A 17,431-nucleotide genomic window follows, 5' to 3' on the forward strand; every position below is an offset into this window, starting at 1 on the left:
TACCCAACACCCTGATGCTCCGAGTACCCCCCAGAATCCCCCTCACAAGTGCCTCCACATATCCACCACAAAGACTGAGTGTTCTGCTCCTCAAGGCTCTGCCTTACGATGGCCACCTGAAGGCCTCCAGTGTCCACAGCCCGTTACCCAAGTTTCTCTCTCCCCTAAAACTCTACCCTCCCCACATTTGTTCTTGCCAACTTTTTCCTTCCATCCAAAGTCTATCCCTCATTTGTACCTTCAAGAACACCATGTTCTGGGACCCCAGAGCCCCAGGTTGGCCCCCACTGTTTTCAGCTCAACCCTTTGCCCTAAGTCTGCCCAAGAAATACTCTCACAGGGCCCATCTCACAGAGTACCTTCTGACCCCATTTCCAGTCCCTCCCAAAGGTTCCAGCTGCCAAGAAGCTCCTGGGTGGTGGCCCTACTGATGCCCTAGGCCATTCCCTCCTACCTTAGGATCACTGCACTTAACTGTTTATCTTGTCAGAATGCTCCTTCCCACCTCCCACCATTTCAAAGGTAGCTCCCCTTCTCAATATGACACAAAACTCAGATGCCATAAAAAGAAATGACTAAAGCAAGTGACTGCAAGTAAACATCAAAAGAAAAATCTACAAGGCAAAAATCACCCTGAACAAAATCAAGACAAATGACAACTTCAAAAATAAACTTAATAATCTTTAAATGACAAATGACAGAGTAGACTATAACTCATAACTGAAGGAGGTAATGACCATAATATATAAAGAGCTCTTGGAAACAGTAAGAAAAATACTACAACGGTCCATAGAAAAGTTAGCAAAGAATACAAGCCTTGAGCTCATGGAGAAAAACAAACGGTTTTTAGTTTAGCACAGGAAAAATTCTCAATCTCATAAAGGAAATGAACATTAAAACTATGCTATGCCTGACCTGTGGTGGTGCCGTGGATAAAGTATTGACCTGGAATGCTGAGGTTGCTGATTCAAAACCTGGTCAATGCACATACAGGAAGCAGCTATTACTACAAGTAGATGCTTCCCACTTCTCTCCCCTCTTTCTCATTCTCTCTCTCTCACCCTTCTCTCCAAAAAACCATATATGATGCTAGCATTCATATATGAAATGACGTAAATGCAGTTATCCAGTGTACACTTGCAGCACACATGTTATGCGTTTCCAATGTTGTGTGTTGATCCATGAGAAAGGGGTAAGTAAATTTTGTACAAACATAAAGGAATACTATGCAGCTGTGAAAAAGAAACCAGCAAACTGTTCACTGACATGTAGTAATTGCCAAGATATATTGCAAGTGAAAAAATAAAGTTTCAGATGGTATGTTATCATTGATGTAAAAATGGGAACAAGTAGATATATAGATATTTACTTGAAAATGCCTAGAATTTGTCTGGAAGTTCTCAAAAGAAACTAAATAGGGGTTGCTTCTAGGATCATTTCTCAACACTTATTTCCTTATTATACCCTAAGAAGCAATTGATTTAGACATTTTTTTCCTCATACACCCATGAAGGTTTAATATCACAGGTGGACTTTTCATATGTTTTATATATTTTAATAATATTATGTATATCCATGCTTTATACTTAAAAACAGATTTTTTGCCCATCTCCAGAATTAGTTTGCACCCCCCTGAGGGTGATATCATCACCACTAAGGACTGATGCTCTTGGGGAGTTATTGAGGCCCAGACGTCGAGGTGGGAAGGAGACTTACTTCTCACTGTTTGCCCTTTGAACTGTTAGACTTTTGAATGACATTGATGTACTTTTAAAAATATGGATGTTTACTTAAGTTTTCCTGGCATCACCTCAGCTGCTTCATTTTCTCCCCTCTCCCGAACTGTGCCCATCTGGCTTCTGTTTGATTACTTGTCAATGGATGGTGTCACCTGTCATGACCATGTGTTGTAGAAGGAAGGACAGGACCCTGGTGTAACATTCACCTGGCACACAGTCAGTCCCGATAAATGTCTGTTGAATGACTGAATGAATCAGCCACAATATTAGCTGAGCTGAGAGGAGTCCTCCCAAGCAGGGATCCCTCTTTGTCTCTTCCTCCTGGCATTGGAATCAAACAGACCTGGGTTTGAGGTACAACTCTTCACAAGCTGTGTGACTTTGGAAAAGTGACCTGACCTCTCTGAGTTCACTCAACACTCATGTAAAGTGAAAGTCATATCAGCGCTCACTTCATGGGATCTTTATAAGGATTAAGTAAGATCACACAGGCACTCGGAGGTATGAAAAGACATATCTTAAATGGTAATACCTTTGGGACTGTGGTGGGATGGGGGGAATTTTATATTTACTCTGTATATTAATTTATTGTTTTAATGGTTCACAATGTGAATGCCTCCATAGAAATAATTTATCAAAACCATTTTAAATAATAAATAAAATGGACTGAAGAATCTCAGTACACAGGAAATGCCAAATCAATGGTGATAAGCTTGCTATTTCACAAGAGTGTGCCAAAGACGATCCCCAAGTTCTCCAGCCAGTTGCTGGCCATTAAGACCCTCTCCGCCCTGGCGGGTTGGCTCAGCAGTAGAGCGTCGGCCTAAAGTGTGGAGGACCCGGGTTCGATTCTCGGCCAGGGCACACAGGAGAAGCGCCCATTTGCTTCTCCACCCCTCCGCCGCGCTTTCCTCTCTGTCTCTCTCTTCCCCTCCCGCAGCCAAGGCTCCATTGGAGCAAAGATGGCCCGGGCGCTGGGGATGGCTCTGTGGCCTCTGCCTCAGGCGCTTGAGTGGCTCTGGTCGCAATATGGCGACGCCCAGGATGGGCAGAGCATTGCCCCCTGGTGGGCAGAGCGTCACCCCATGGTGGGCGTGCCGGATGGATCCCGGTCGGGCGCATGCGGGAGTCTGTCTGACTGTCTCTCCTTGTTTCCAGCTTCAGAAAAATGAAAAAAAAAAAGAAAAAAAAAAAAAGACCCTCTCCTGCCTGACCAGGTGGTGGTGCAGTGGATAGAGCGTTGGACTGAGATGCAGAGGACCCAGGTTCGAGACCCCAAGGTCGCCAGCTTGAGCGCGGGCTCATCTGGTTTGAGCAAAAAGCTCACCAGCTTGGACCCAAGGTTGCTGGCTCGAGCAAGGGGTTCCTCGGTCTGCTGAAGGCCCACGGTCAAGGCACATATGAGAAAGCAATCAATAACAACTAGGGTCTCGCAACGAAAAACTGATGATTGATGCTTCTCATCTCTCTTCGTTCCTGTCTGTCTGTCCCTATCTATCCCTCTCTCTGACTCTCTCTGTCCTAGTAAAAGAAAAAAAAAAAAGACCCTCTCCCAAGGATCTGAGCTGAGATAGGACACACCAAGTTATCACCAGACCTTGTGCAGCTCCAGACCCCCTGTTCTTTAGCGAACCCAGAAGGGGAAATATTTGGAATAGGAGCAATCTTTCTACCAGGCAAATCACAAATTAGGTGGAGATTAGGGTTTGCTGAGTGATACAGGGTCAAAAAGTGCAGTGTGAGAACTTGTCTTCATTTTTAAAACTTGAGAGCTTGTTCATCGTGAAATTTTTTTGCATTAATTTCTTTCATTAGTTTGATTTTTAAAATATTGCATTGATGCCAGAGACTGGGGGAGGGATGACTGGGAAGTGATAGCCAGGGGGTACTGGGTGCTAGGGTAATAAAACTCCTGGAATTAGACGTGATGGTTGCACAACCTTGTGAATGTCATTACTCCCACTGAATTATACTATTGATTTTTAGAGAGAGGAGAGAGAAGGGGTGGGGGAAAAGGAAGCATTAACTCGTAGTAGTTGCTTCCTGTATGTGCCTTGATCAGGCAAGCTTGGGGTTTCGAACTAGTGACCTCAGCACTTGAAGTTGACGTTTTATCCACTGCACCACCACAATTCACGCAAATTGTACTTTCAAAGGGGGAATTGTATAGTATAAAGTCAATCCCAATCAAAATCATTGCATTGAAATAATATTTACTTTATAAGCCCTGGAAATCAGAGACACACTATGGTGATTAAAGACTGCCGCTTCCAGCGCGGGGAAGTGAAAACCTGAGTGGGGGCAACAGAGGACTAAGGAAAACACAGAGACACAGATAAAGTTCGGGCCAGGTGGGACATTGTGTTCTGATGGAGACACAAGGACTCCAAGCCTGTTTTCAGGCTGGCAATGTCTTGGGGCGTTGAACCTGGTCCTTTGTTATCCCAGTCTGACACTCTATCCATTGTGACACCACTGGCCCTGCTTTGGCATCAATGCCACAAACAGCCTTCAAGTTGTTTCAGTGAGTGACCTTGCCTTGCCAGGTCACTCAAGGCTGAGGAGGGCCCTTCCTCTGCTCTCAGCTGCACGTTGGCTGGACGCATTCAAATGCAGTGGCTCTCTACAAAAGACAACATTGCACTATGGTCATCAAACTTGCTAGGAGACTAGAGCTAAATTACTCCAACCACTAAAAAGATAATTATGAAATGTGGTAGAGGTGCTAATTATCACTAATATAACAATCATATTACAATATCTAAATCTATAAAATAAACATGTCATACACTTTACATTTAAACAGATTAGAGATAAAATATATTTCAATTACAAAAAGAAAGAAAACAAATATTTACTTTTATTACAGGGATTTGGGCACCCCCTTAAACTCTGCTCAGCGGAATGCCTGGCTCTGATCTCAGCCCACAAACACAGACAGCTGGGGTGGGAGGAGCTGAGCCTTCTGCAGAGGGCTGGCCAGGAAGAAGACCTGAACACCAGGCTCCTGGAGATCAAGGTCCAGGGGTTTGTCAAGAGGCGGAGCGGCAGGGCTGCTTCCCACGGAAACCAGGAAATCACTGACACCACTGCCCCCAACCGGGGTGGGGAACCTGCAGCTGTTGTGCCCACCCCGCCCAGGCCTCTGCCCCAGGAGCAAGAAGGACTCGACCCACCAACACCTCACCCCAGCAGTGGATTCAACCCAACCTAGGGGAGCACAAGTTTAATCCCCACAAACAGGAAATTCTGGTTTGAGCAGCATTGCTCACACATAACACACACTGATCCCCTCACCTCAGCTGTCACCTGGGGCCTCCTGAAACTCTGCAGGGACATATGTGGCTGACAGACACGAAGAAGAAAAAAGAGGGAGGGTTGGGTCTGGTGACAGGGTTCAAGATCAGGGGCTAATGGATTTTCCCAGGACCCCACTGACAGCTGAGCATGCTACTGGATGCAGTGAAAGGAAAAGCTGTGCCCAGCCCACCTGGTTGGCAGTTATCTGCAGGGGGATCATCCTACCTCCTGGAACTCAGTCCTTCCATCTCTTCTCCCAAGCCTCAAGCCTCCCTCCAGGCTAGGTTACCAGCCCCTCCAACCCATGGGCACCCAGTCTTTTCCCCTTCCAGTCTGCCCCCCACCTTGGCACCCCATGAATTTCTTCTGCAAGAAGCAAACCTGACCATGCCCCTCTCCTGCTCAATATCCTTTGATGACTCCCCGTGCCTGGAGCTAAAGGATATTCCCAGAACCTCACTGACCACTGGCCCAAAGCCCGCTAACCCTCAGGGCTCCCGCTGCAGGCTGCACACCCTTCCCTTGAGCCTCTTTCTTTAACTGGACTCAACTCAGGACCTTTGTGTGAGGGCTTCCCTCCATCTGAATCTGATGCCCCAACTGGGCAGCAGAGGGAGAAATCTTCTTACAGTATTTGTTGGATAAATGTACTATAGAGATAAATGCATTATAAGTCAAATATTCAGGAGCACCCCCTTGTTCTTAGAGGATCCAGGTTCCTACCATGAAAAAAACAAAAGCCCATGGGCTGTTTCCAGTGCCCGGGCTTCCAGTCCCTCCCCGTGGTATTCACATCTGTTTCTTAATGCCCTCCCCTGCGCAACTAAGCCAGGTCAGGTCCTTTCCCCATCTCCTCACAACTGCTTGGGGACCCTGTGTCCTCAGCAAACTCTCACTCATGGGACTTCACATCTCTCTCTCTGCTCAGTCTGGCCTTTCAGAACACAAATAGATAAGTAGACATAGATTAATATCTACATATAAATATTTAATATATAACAAATACAGTATTATAGATATATAATACATAGGTATATGTCAGTATATATCTCTATATATCTAACTATATAAATATTATATAAATATCTATAAATATACATGGATAGATCTATGTCTATCTATCCTCATATATCTATATCAATATTGTTATAGAGTGAGAGAGTTAGAACTATAGGTTTATAATTGGAGAAATAGATAATTGACAAGGGATAGAGGGGATATATAGGTAAGTATAGATAGATAGGTGGTAGATAGATATATAGAAAGACAGATAAAAGATAAATAATCAGATAGTTGGATTCAGCCATCCGTCCATCCTAACGAAACTCTCTGTGGAATCGTAACACAGGTTTGCTTGTTTATCTGTGACACAGCCAGTTCAAATTTCCCATTCTCTGCCTCATAACTGATGAACTGAACTGCTTGTCCCCACTGACCATCGGAATAAAGTGCTTGGTAACAGCTTTGGTTAAGGTCCTCTCCTTCCTCCAGACTTCTGACCTCACTCACACTCACACACTCACACACACTCACACACACACACACCCACACACACATCACACACCGCCAGCAGACAGCCCCTCCTGAGGACAGGCAGCCCAGGTGAACTTCCTCTGATCTGCTCCCCCTCCCCCCACCCCATCCTTTCATCCCACCTTCCACACCTGGTTCTTTCACACCTTGTCCCCTCCTCTCTCTATTGAAAAACAATAAAAAATTTAAAAAGGCTTCTGCCCTGACTTGCAGCCCACGGAGCTCATGGTCAGAGCTGTCTCTACCGCACAGCCCCTTCTTCCCACCTTGCAAACCCCTCTGAATAAAGACTCTCCTGACTAAGTCCAGATTTGTGTTTCACTGACAGCCACAGGGAGTATTTTGAACTTTTTGCAGGAAGCAAGAGGGAGTATTGGGAGGGCTGACAGCATGAGGGGCGTGGTGAGGCAGCTGAGTGCAGTGGGGGAAGGGGAGCGGGCCCTTCCGGGGCAGCTGGCTGCCCACGTGGGAGGTGGGTTGTTCAAGCGCTGTTTTGGAAGGCACAAGCATGAGAGTTAGTGGCAGGTCTCTGGAGGTCTCCAACCTTGGGTGCAATAAATTCCAAGAGTTTCATTGTTTGTGGCAAGAACAGCCAAGGATGGGGGCTCAGATGAGGAAGGAGAGAGGAAGCCTGGGGCATAGTGTGTGGGGTGAGAGCCCAGGATGCTCGTGCATCAGAGAGGCTTAGAACCACACAGCTTCAGAGTCTGCCGGGGGAAACCGAGGCCCAGAGCCACGCAGTGCCCTGTCTGAGGCTGCCCAGTGAGTCCGGGCCAGAGCTGGACGTCAAACACAAGTTTCCTGCCTTCCACACCTGTTGGTTCCACTGTTCTCCCGTGCTTTCTGAGGAATGGAATTTGAATGATTCCAGAGCTGGATGGGGGTGGGGAGAGAGTCTCTCTGGGAGGAGCACGCGGGGGGTGGGGGTGGGGGGTCGGAACGCGGAGGCTGAAGCAGGGGAAAGCAAGATGCAGGAAGTGGGCAAACACAGCGGCCGGCAGGACCAGGCTTTTTTTTTTTTTTTTTTTACCTGCCAGCCTCTGCTCTCAAAGTCTGCCTGCAGGAACTCTAATCGCCATTCTACAGGAGGGGAAACTGAGGCCCGGAGAAGCCGTTAGAAGGCCGTGAAGGTAGTGCAGAGCCCTCTCCCCTGTATCTGGGGACCAGAGGCTGGGAGTTGGCAGGTCCTAGCCTTTTCCCACCCAGACCCCAATAGAAAAGCAATGGCCAGGGCAGCCCACCCAGAAGGCTGGGGAGTGCCAGCCCGACCACAGATAGGATTTCTCAGAATTTACAGTATGATGAGGGAGGGGAGGCTGGGCTTCCCCAGAGCCTGCTCAGCAGCAGGGAGAGAGTGGGAGATGTGGGGCCTGGCTCAGACCTCAGGTCCAACACCCATGAGCTTACAAGAGGGGGCTATGCTCTTTTTCATCCCCCCAGCTACCTCACCTATTGCATCCACAACCCCTATGGCCAGAATGGTGGAGCCACATATGGGGAGACTTGTTGCTCCATGTACACCCAAACTGTAGCACATGTGTTCATGTGTGTGATATAGTATGTCCCTACTCAGGTCCCAAGCCCCTATGGGAGGGATTGTGTGTGTGTGTGTGTGTGTGTGTGTATGTGTGTGTGTAATCCCCACCCAGGCAGGCACAGGCACTTCACCCCCAGTCTCACTTCCACATACCTACAAGGCTTACCTATGGGAGTTCCCTCACCCCCATCCCCTGAGGGGCATGTCTCCAGTCTTGGACACCACCCATTTCTCTGATAATTAGAGACAATGAGCATCTTTTCATATGTCTAGTGCCTATCTGTATGTTCTGTTTGGAGAAGTGTCTATTTAGGTGTTCTGCCCATTTTTTAATTAGATTGTTTTGTTGTTATTAAGTTGTATAAGTTTCTTATATATTATCCTTTGGATGTTATCTCCTTATTGGATGAATGATTGATTGGCAAATATCTTCTTTAATTCAGGAGGTTGTCTTTTTGTTTTGTTAATGGTTTCCTTTGCTGTGCAAAACCTACTGTAGTCCCATAAATTTATTTTTTTCTTCTGTTTCTTTTTCCCATGGAGATATATCTAAAAGTTATATTACTAAGAACAGTGTCAAAGAGTTTGCTGCTTATATTTTCTTCTTCTAGGAATTTTATGGTTTCAGGTTTTACATTTAAGTCTTTAATTCATTTTGAGTTTATTCTATATATGGTATAAAAACAATCTAATTTCATTTTTTTTTGCATGTATCTTTCCAGTTTTCCCAGCACCAATTATTGAAGAGACTGACCCCTTTGAATATTCTTGCCTCCTTGTCATATATTAGTTGACCATATAACCATGGGTTTATTTCTGACCTCTCTATTCCATCTTTTTGATCTATGTGTTTGTTTTTATGCCAGTACCATGCTGTTTTGCTTACTATAGCCTTGTAGTATAACTTGATAGCTTGATATCAGGTAGCACAATACCTTTCACTTTGTTCTTTTTTATCAATATTTCTATTGTTATTCAGAATTTCTTGTGATTCAACATAAATTTTAGGATATTTTTTTCTAGTTCTGTGAAAAATGCATTGCTATTTTGGTAGGGATTACACTGACTCTATAGATTGATTTGGGTAGTACGGACATTTTAACAATGTTCATTCTTCCTATCCATGAACACGGTATATGCTTCCATTTATTTTCAAGTTCTTCCATTTCTTTCTTCAATGTCTTACAGTTTTTCTGAGCACAAATCTTTCCCTTGTTTAAACTTATTCCTAGGTATTTTTATGCAATTGTAAATGTGATTGCTTTCTTACTTTCTCTTTCTGATAGTTTTTTATTGATGTATAAAAATTCAACAAATTTCTGAATATTAATTTTGTATCCTGCTACTATATGGAATTTTTCACTTCTTTTTTTTAAAGATTTTATTTTTTGGTTTTAGAAAGAGGAGATCATGGTATTGGTTTCAGAGAGAGAGAAAAGTGAGAGGAGCAGGATGCATCAACTCCTAGGAGTTGCTTCTCATATGTGCTTTGACCCAGCAAGCCCAGGGTTTCAAACCAGAAACCTCAATGTTACAGGTTGATGCTTTATCCACTGTGTCGCTATTTATCACTTTTAATACATACCTTTTTTTCTCAAGTGGGTCATTAAGGTTTGTTACATATAGTATCATGTCATCTGCAAATAATGACAGCTCTACTTCTCCCTTTCCAGTTGGATACCCTTTATTTCTTTTTCTTTTCTGATTGCTGTGGCTAGTACTCCTAATACTATGTTCAATAAAAGTGGTGAGAGTGGACATCCTTGTGTAGTTGCTGATTTAAGGGAAATGCTTTTAGCTTTTTCACATTGAGTATGATGTTAGCTGTGTGCTTGTCATGTGGTCTTGATTATGTTGAGGTGTGTTCTCTCTATTCTCATTTTACTGAGAGTTTTGATCATAACTAGATGATGGATTTTTAAAATGTTTTTCTACAGCTGTTGATATAATCTATGCTTGTGATTTTATATTTTGTCTATGTGGTGTATCATGTAAATTGATTCATGGATATTGACCTACACTTGCATTCCACTTGGTCATGATATATAATATTAAAAAAAAATTTTTTTTTTGTATTTTCTGAAGTGAGAAACAGGGAGGCAGAGAGACAGACTCCTGCATGTGCCCAACTGGGACCCTCCTGGCATGCCCACCAGGGGGCAATGCTCTGCCCATCTGGGGTATTGCTCTCTGGTGGCTGGAGCCATTCTAGCACCTGAGGCAGAGGCCATGGAGCAGTCCTCAGTGCCCAGGCCAACTTTGCTCCAATGGAGCCTTGGCTGTGGGAGGGGAAGAGAGAGACAAAGAGGAAAGAGAGGGGGAGGGGTGGAGAAGCAAATGGGTGCTTTTCCTGTGTGCCCTGGCCGGGAATCAAACCCGGGACTTCCATACACCAGGCCGAAGCTCTACCACTGAGCTAGCTGGCCAGGGCTAATATTTTTAATGTATTGCTAAATTTAGTTTGTTAATGTATTCAGTGCTGGATTCATGCACTGTTGGTGATATTGCAAATCAGTGCAGCCACTATGGAAAACACCTTAGTAGTTCTTCAAAAAATTAAAAATATAATAACCTTATGACCCAGCATTTCTAGATATTTATCTGAAGAAATCCAAAACATTAATTAAAAAAAACAAATTCATTTCTTGGCTCACTGCAGCATTATTTACAATAGTTAATATATGGAATCAACCTAGATGTCCATCAGTAGATGACTGGCTAAAGATGTAGTAGATACATACAATGAAAGATTACTCAGCTTAAAAAAAAAAATGAAGTTTTACCATTTGTGACAACATGGATAGACCTGAAAGGTAATATATTAAGTTAAATAGGTCATACAAATACCATATTATTTCACTTATTTGTGGAACCTAAAAAACAAAATAAATTAACAAACGAAACTGAAACCGACACATAAATACAGAGAACAAATCGATAGTAGCTAGATGGGAGGGAGGTTGGGGGCTGGGTGAAAAAGGTGAAGGGATGAAGAAGTACAGACTGCTGTGTAGTTGCAAAGTAGCCATAGGGATATAAAGTACGGCACAAGGGATACAGTAAAAAATGTTGTGATAAGTATGTATAGTGCCAGCTGGTACTAAATTTATTGAAGGGATCACTGCATAGGTTATATAAATTTTAACCACTCTGATGTACATTTGAAACTAATATATTATATGTCAACTGTAATTAAAAAAATTTAAATTAAAAAAGAGAGAAAGAGTGGGTAGGCTGCCTTACAAATTCCCTATCCATGTGGGCAAAGAGCAGCCTACAATCTTTCCATTTGTTTCATGCTAAAGGGGAACTAGAAATGACCATAAACTCCCTATTGGGTGTAAGACTTTGTAACATTCACGGGGAAGAGGTGCATTTGTGTGGCCAGTACATATCTGAAATATTGTTCACCCCATCCCTTATCAGAGAAATACTCATTTATTGTCATTTACACAATTAGATGCCAGTTGTTGCTTTTTTTCCAACTGAAAAAGGTAAAGATTTAGAAAATAATAAAACTTAGTGCTAACAAGGCAAGATGGGCACTTGTGTACCTAGAAGGTGAAGGTGTAAATTTCTTTCTGGAAAAGCAGTTAAGTGACATGAAATAAAGTTGGACTCATATCTGTTTAAAAAATGAAGATGTCAGTTCCCTCCCACTCAAATCACTGCTTCAGGCACCTCTCTGTTCTGGCCTCAGCGGCTCCAATATCCCACATCAAACACACCATTCAAGCCAATTAGAACCTCTTGCTGGCTGAAAAGATGTTTTCTCACCTTCTCAAGCTGTTAGTTTTGTCTGAACCATTCTTCTTTCATCCTCTCATTCCTGGACAAATCTTACTCATCCTTCAGGATTTAGAGAGATGCTATCTCCTACAGGAAGCTCATCAGATTGATCCTTTCATCTAGGCCAGGGGTCTGTTCTAGGTTCTCTGTGATCTGTGGGTTTTCACCTGCACCACAGTGATCACTCTAGGTCTGCATCTCCATGTCCACACATTTCTGGGATAAACACTTGATAAATACAGGAGGAGTAAAATATTTGGAGGAGGGGTTGTGGTCACTGTGGTTCCAGAAGGCTGAGCCAGGACCACAGAAAAGTTCATGGAGGTGCAGTTTGGTGCCAGCATCTGAAAGAATTTTCTAGGAATTCCACCTAACAGTTAGCTAATCCAGCAAGGCTCTCTTGAGAGATATGAGCTACCCTCACAAGGGTTGTGCAAACAGAGTGCAGGGGTGGAATCAGAAACTGCTTCCCTAGATCCCTCTCTGACACCCCACCCCTCCCTGCCCAGACTCAGGGGCCCAAGTTGCAGAAGGCCCCCTTCTCCCCAGGCTGTTACAAGTGGCTCTCCTCTGAGAAGCCTTCCTCCTGAGGACAGGGACCAGTGGGTTCTGTTCCCACGGCCCCAGGCAGCCCAGCCCCTTCCTTGGAAGTGCAGCGGAGTCTCAAGGGGCTACACTCTCACCGGGTTCGGGGAACCGGATGGAGCCTCGGGGCCCTGCACTCTCACTCTGAGTGAGCCCCTGCTTCATAAAAGCCTCAGCGAAACCAATCTCTGAATCTGAGAACCCTCGAGAGAACTCAGATTTCAAGGGGAAAGTGCAAAGCACTCTGGGACCATGGCAGACCCCCCCCCCCCCCCTCCACCCAACTTCGCTTCTTCCTGGGGCCCATGAGCAGCCGGAAGCCAGTGGTACTTCGGTGCCCAGACCACAAGCCCTGCCGGAGTCCCCAGAGCCAGGAACAGGCCCATAAGAGGAACTGGTGGGAGCCGGCTAGCAGGCGTTTGGTGCTAGCAATCCCTGCTGTTTCAATGAGATTCTGTGATTGACAAGTGCCTACTGTTCTCTAAACCTCAGTCTTTTCAACTGTCAAATGGGTTCCACAAGGCTGGTGCCTACTGGTAAATAACCCACGTACATGCTTGGTCCCAAAGTGTAGTAAGTGGTTTGTTCTGAACTGTGTGAACTTGAGGGAAGCCCTGGGGTTCACAGGGTCTGATCTGATGGGAGGACCACGTCATTTATGAGTGTCAGTTCGATGGAAATTCACCTCCTGACACTCATGTGGAATAAAATTCACCCTGGGAACCTTAAGCCCTTGGCCCCTAGCCAGACGTGTTCCTACTGTTCAACCTCCCCCACTCTCCAGCCCAATCCAGAACAATCCCTGATATAAGGGGAGCCTCTGATTCTCGGTGATTGGGCAGGATGGGGTCCAGCTGCTGGGACCCAGCTCAGAGGTGGTGTCACAGGAAGGAATGAAAGCACCTGTCCCCAGTCACTGCGCTGATCTAAGGGAAGGAGGTTCAGCGGTCACCCATTTCCAGATAAGGCCTGGACCCCACCAAGCCCTGCTCCTGCTCAGCCCCTAGCTGGAGGGTTTCTCTTCCAAGCACCTGAGTCCTCACGCCCACCTACAGGTGCCTGGACCCCATCCAGGCCCATTGGGCCCTACATGCTGTCTCAGTCCTGCATCTAGCCTCAGGGCTGTGCTTCCTCTCACTCACTCTTTTCCAGCCACATGGGTCTCCTCACTGTTCCCACAACATACCAGGGACAGTGCTGCCTCAGGACCTTTGCATGGGCTCTTCCCTCTGATAGGAATTCTGTTCTTCCAGATCTTCACGTGTCCTAGCTCTCACTTTTGTCAGGTCTTACCTCCTCAGCAGGCCTGCTGACCTGGAGGCTAAACACCACCCACACCCACAGCCCTGTTCATTCTTTGCCCTTCTTCTCCTGCTTCCTGTTTATTTGGGACACTTACCACTCCCTTACTCTTTCATTACTGACTGAGGGAGTAGCTTAATGTCTGTCTCTGCCTCTAGAATACCCACCCCTGCGGTCCCCATCTGTGCCCCCAGTACATAGAACAGCACCTGGCACACAACAGGTGCTTAATAACTATTGGCTGAGTGAACGAATGACTGAACAATGTTGTTAATATTCACAACTTTTTCTTCTTCTTTGTTTATTAATTAATTTTATTTTTTTAAGTGAGAGGAGGGGAGATAGTGAGACAGACTCCCACAAGTGCCTCGATCGGGATCTACCCGGCAACCTTTGTCTGGGGTCCATGCTCAAATCAACCAAGCTATACTCAGCAATCAGAGCCAGTGCTCAAACCAACTGAGCCACTGGCTGTGAGATGGTAAGAGAGAGTAGGGTGAGAGGGAGGTGAAAAAAAGCAGATGGTCGCTTCTCACATGTGCCCTGACCGAGAGTAGAACCCAAGATGTCCACACGCCCTGCAGACACTCTATTCACTGAGCCAACAGGACAGGGCCTCTCACAACTTTTGTGAAAGGCAGATACTGCCTATTTTGCCACAGAGGCTCAGAGAGGTACAGCGTCTGACCCAGGGTTATGCAGCTGGCCATGGGTGGGTGCGAAACCTGGTCTATGGACCCCAGAGCCTGTCCTCTGAAGCCCTGAGATAAGGTTAGAAATGCGGCAGGTCCCAAAGGTATTTGGAAACCTGGATGCAGCTGCTGGCTCAGTTCTCAGTGCCATGGAGCCCAGGCCCTCAGTCTCCCTCCTGTGAAATGGGCCCAGGGGAGCACTGAGAGAAGCGGCTTCTGGCCCTGGGAGCCCTGCCCCCACCCTGGGGGTGGCTGTCCTTCCTCTGCCTCTGAAACTGCACTCAGAGTGGGTACATCCCACCTTCCCAGCCCCCAACCCAAACCCTGAATACACATGGTTCCCGGAAATGTCACCAAGCAGAGACTGTAAATTCTTTGAGTCCCCAAAAAACCCACTGCGTCATAAGAACCGTCTCTGGGTGCCCGGCTCTCCTTGTGCTAAGCACTTTACCTACACTATCTGCTGGAGGGATCTTTGCCCTGCAGATTATGCCAATTTCCAGCTTAAAACCCTAACATATCAAGACCATGTTCTCTTGCCCCACCCATGAGGCCCTGCACAATCTAGACCAGGGGTAGTCAACCTTTTTATACTTACCACCCACTTTTGTATCTCTGTTAGTATTAAAATTTTCTAACCACCCACCGGTTCCACAGTAATGGTGATTTATAAAGTAGGGAAGTAACTTTACTTTATAAAATTTATAAAGCAGAATTATAGCAAGTTAAAGCATATAATAATGATTACTTACCAAGTACTTTATGTCAGATTTTTGCTAAGTTTGGCAGAATAAATCTTTATAAAGCAACTTACTATAGTTAAATCTATCTTTTTATTTATACTTTGGTTGCTCTGCTACTGCCCACCATGAAAGCTGGAACACCCACTAGTGGGCGGTAGGGACCAGGTTAACTACCAGGTGGTCCCCTCCATGCCCCAAGCACTCCTGCCTTCTGAGTGCCCAGACTCACCACAGAGCCCTTGCACGTGCAGTCCTGCTGCCTGGACCACTCTTCCTCCCCTCCCCTAGTTCCCTCGTTCTCATCCTTCGGTTGTAACTTCTCTAAGAGGCCCTCTCTGACCTCCAGGAGAGATGAGAGGCCCTACTCTGTGCTGACTGAGCACCTGGTTTTTTGCTTCTCAGCGTTTATGACCCTGTAATTTACGTTCGGTCCTAACTGACTAATATCTCCCTTTCTCCCATGAGGCCAGGCCTGTGTTTCTTCTCCCCAGGCATCCGCACCCCGGGGCTGGCTCATAATAGGTGCTTCCTAAACCCTGTACAATGAGTGAGGGCACTGGGCCCTGCCATCACTTTTAGGTCCCCAATATACAGGTGAGTAGGCTGAGGCTTGCTCACCTGAGGTGGCACCTGAGCTCCTGGATCTACCTCTGCAAAGCCTGACCCTGGGGATGACTTCCCACTTATTCACCAGACTAGCTGTACCCGGCCATGCGTTGCTGTGGCTCAGTCTGGTTAAATGGAAAAGAAAGAAAAGAGAAAGCGCACTTTGCTAATATGTTTAATTTTACAATGCCTCTGGGTATACAATATTTTTTGTTGTTCCATTGTCTGTGCAGATATAGAGATTGTCTGGTTTGCTGAGTCTATAACACACAACATATAATTGTCCATGTGAGAAGCAATCCGTGTGTAGATCTAAAGCGCACAATTCTAAAGATTGGCCCTGAGCTTTGTTGATGGTGATTACAAACACCAATCAAATTGGGAATTACAATCTCTTAAATTGAAATGGCATATCCATTGGAATCCTAAGAATGTGAGGAATGAGGACATCTTCACCTTTGAAAGGTCCTGTCAAGATTGCTGCTTCTACCCTGGCCGGTTGGCTCAGTGGTAGATCGTCGGCCTGGCGTGTGGGGGACCCGGGTTTGATTCCCGGCCAGGGCACATAGGAGAGGCGCCCATTTGCTTCTCCACCCCCCCCCTCCTTCCTCTCTGTCTCTCTCTTCCCCTCCCGCAGCCAAGGCTCCATTGGAGCAAAGATGGCCCGGGCGCTGGGGATGGCTCCTTGGCCTCTGCCCCAGGCGCTAGAGTGGCTCTGGTCGCGGCAGAGCAACGCCCCAGAGGGGCAGAGCATCGCCCCCTGGTGGGCGTGCCGGGTGGATCCCGGTCGGGCGCATGTGGGAGTCTGTCTGACTGTCTCTCCCCGTTTCCAGCTTCAGAAAAATACAAAAAAAAAAAAAAAAAAAAAAAAAGATTGTTGCTTCTACAATGTTGCTCATTAATTTTTTTACTGCAAGCCGCATGCCATTGCAAAGCTTTGGCTGGTTGATATTTTGTAATAGTACTGTTTTTCAAAAAAAGCATGTTTTTACCTGTTACAGGTGTGACATCTATATAATAGTAGATATAAAAACATGCATGTAGGCCCTGACCGGTTGGCTCAGTGGTAGAGCGTCGGCCTGGCATGCAGGGGTCCCGGGTTCGATTCCCAGCCAGGGCACACAGGAGAAGCGCCCATCTACTTCTCCACCCCTCCCCCTCTCCTTCCTCTTTGTCTCTGTCTTCCCCTCCCGCAGCCGAGGCTCCGTTGGAGCAGGGATGGCCCAGGCGCTGGGGATGACTCCTTGGCCTCTGCCCCAGGCGCTAGAGTGGCTCTGGTCGCAACAAAGCGACGCCCCGGAGGGGCAGAGCATCATCCCTGGTGGGTGTGCCGGGTGGATCCCGGTCAGGCGCATGCGGGAGTCTGTCTGACTGTCACTCCCGGTTTCCAGCTTCAGAAAAATAAAAAAAAACAAAAAACAACAAAAAAAAAAACCATGCATGTATTCGAGTGCAATGTTGTATCAAAATTTCAAAGCAATCGGTGAAGAACTTTAGGAGATTTAAGATTTTGAACAAACAAACATTTACATTTTTATTTATATAGATTGAGGGTAATGATTCCAAACCTAAGGCACATTTGTCAATATTGATTGACATATTTGG

This window comes from Saccopteryx leptura, unplaced genomic scaffold (assembly GCF_036850995.1).
Source record: "Saccopteryx leptura isolate mSacLep1 unplaced genomic scaffold, mSacLep1_pri_phased_curated manual_scaffold_41, whole genome shotgun sequence".
NCBI lineage: Eukaryota > Metazoa > Chordata > Mammalia > Chiroptera > Emballonuridae > Saccopteryx > Saccopteryx leptura.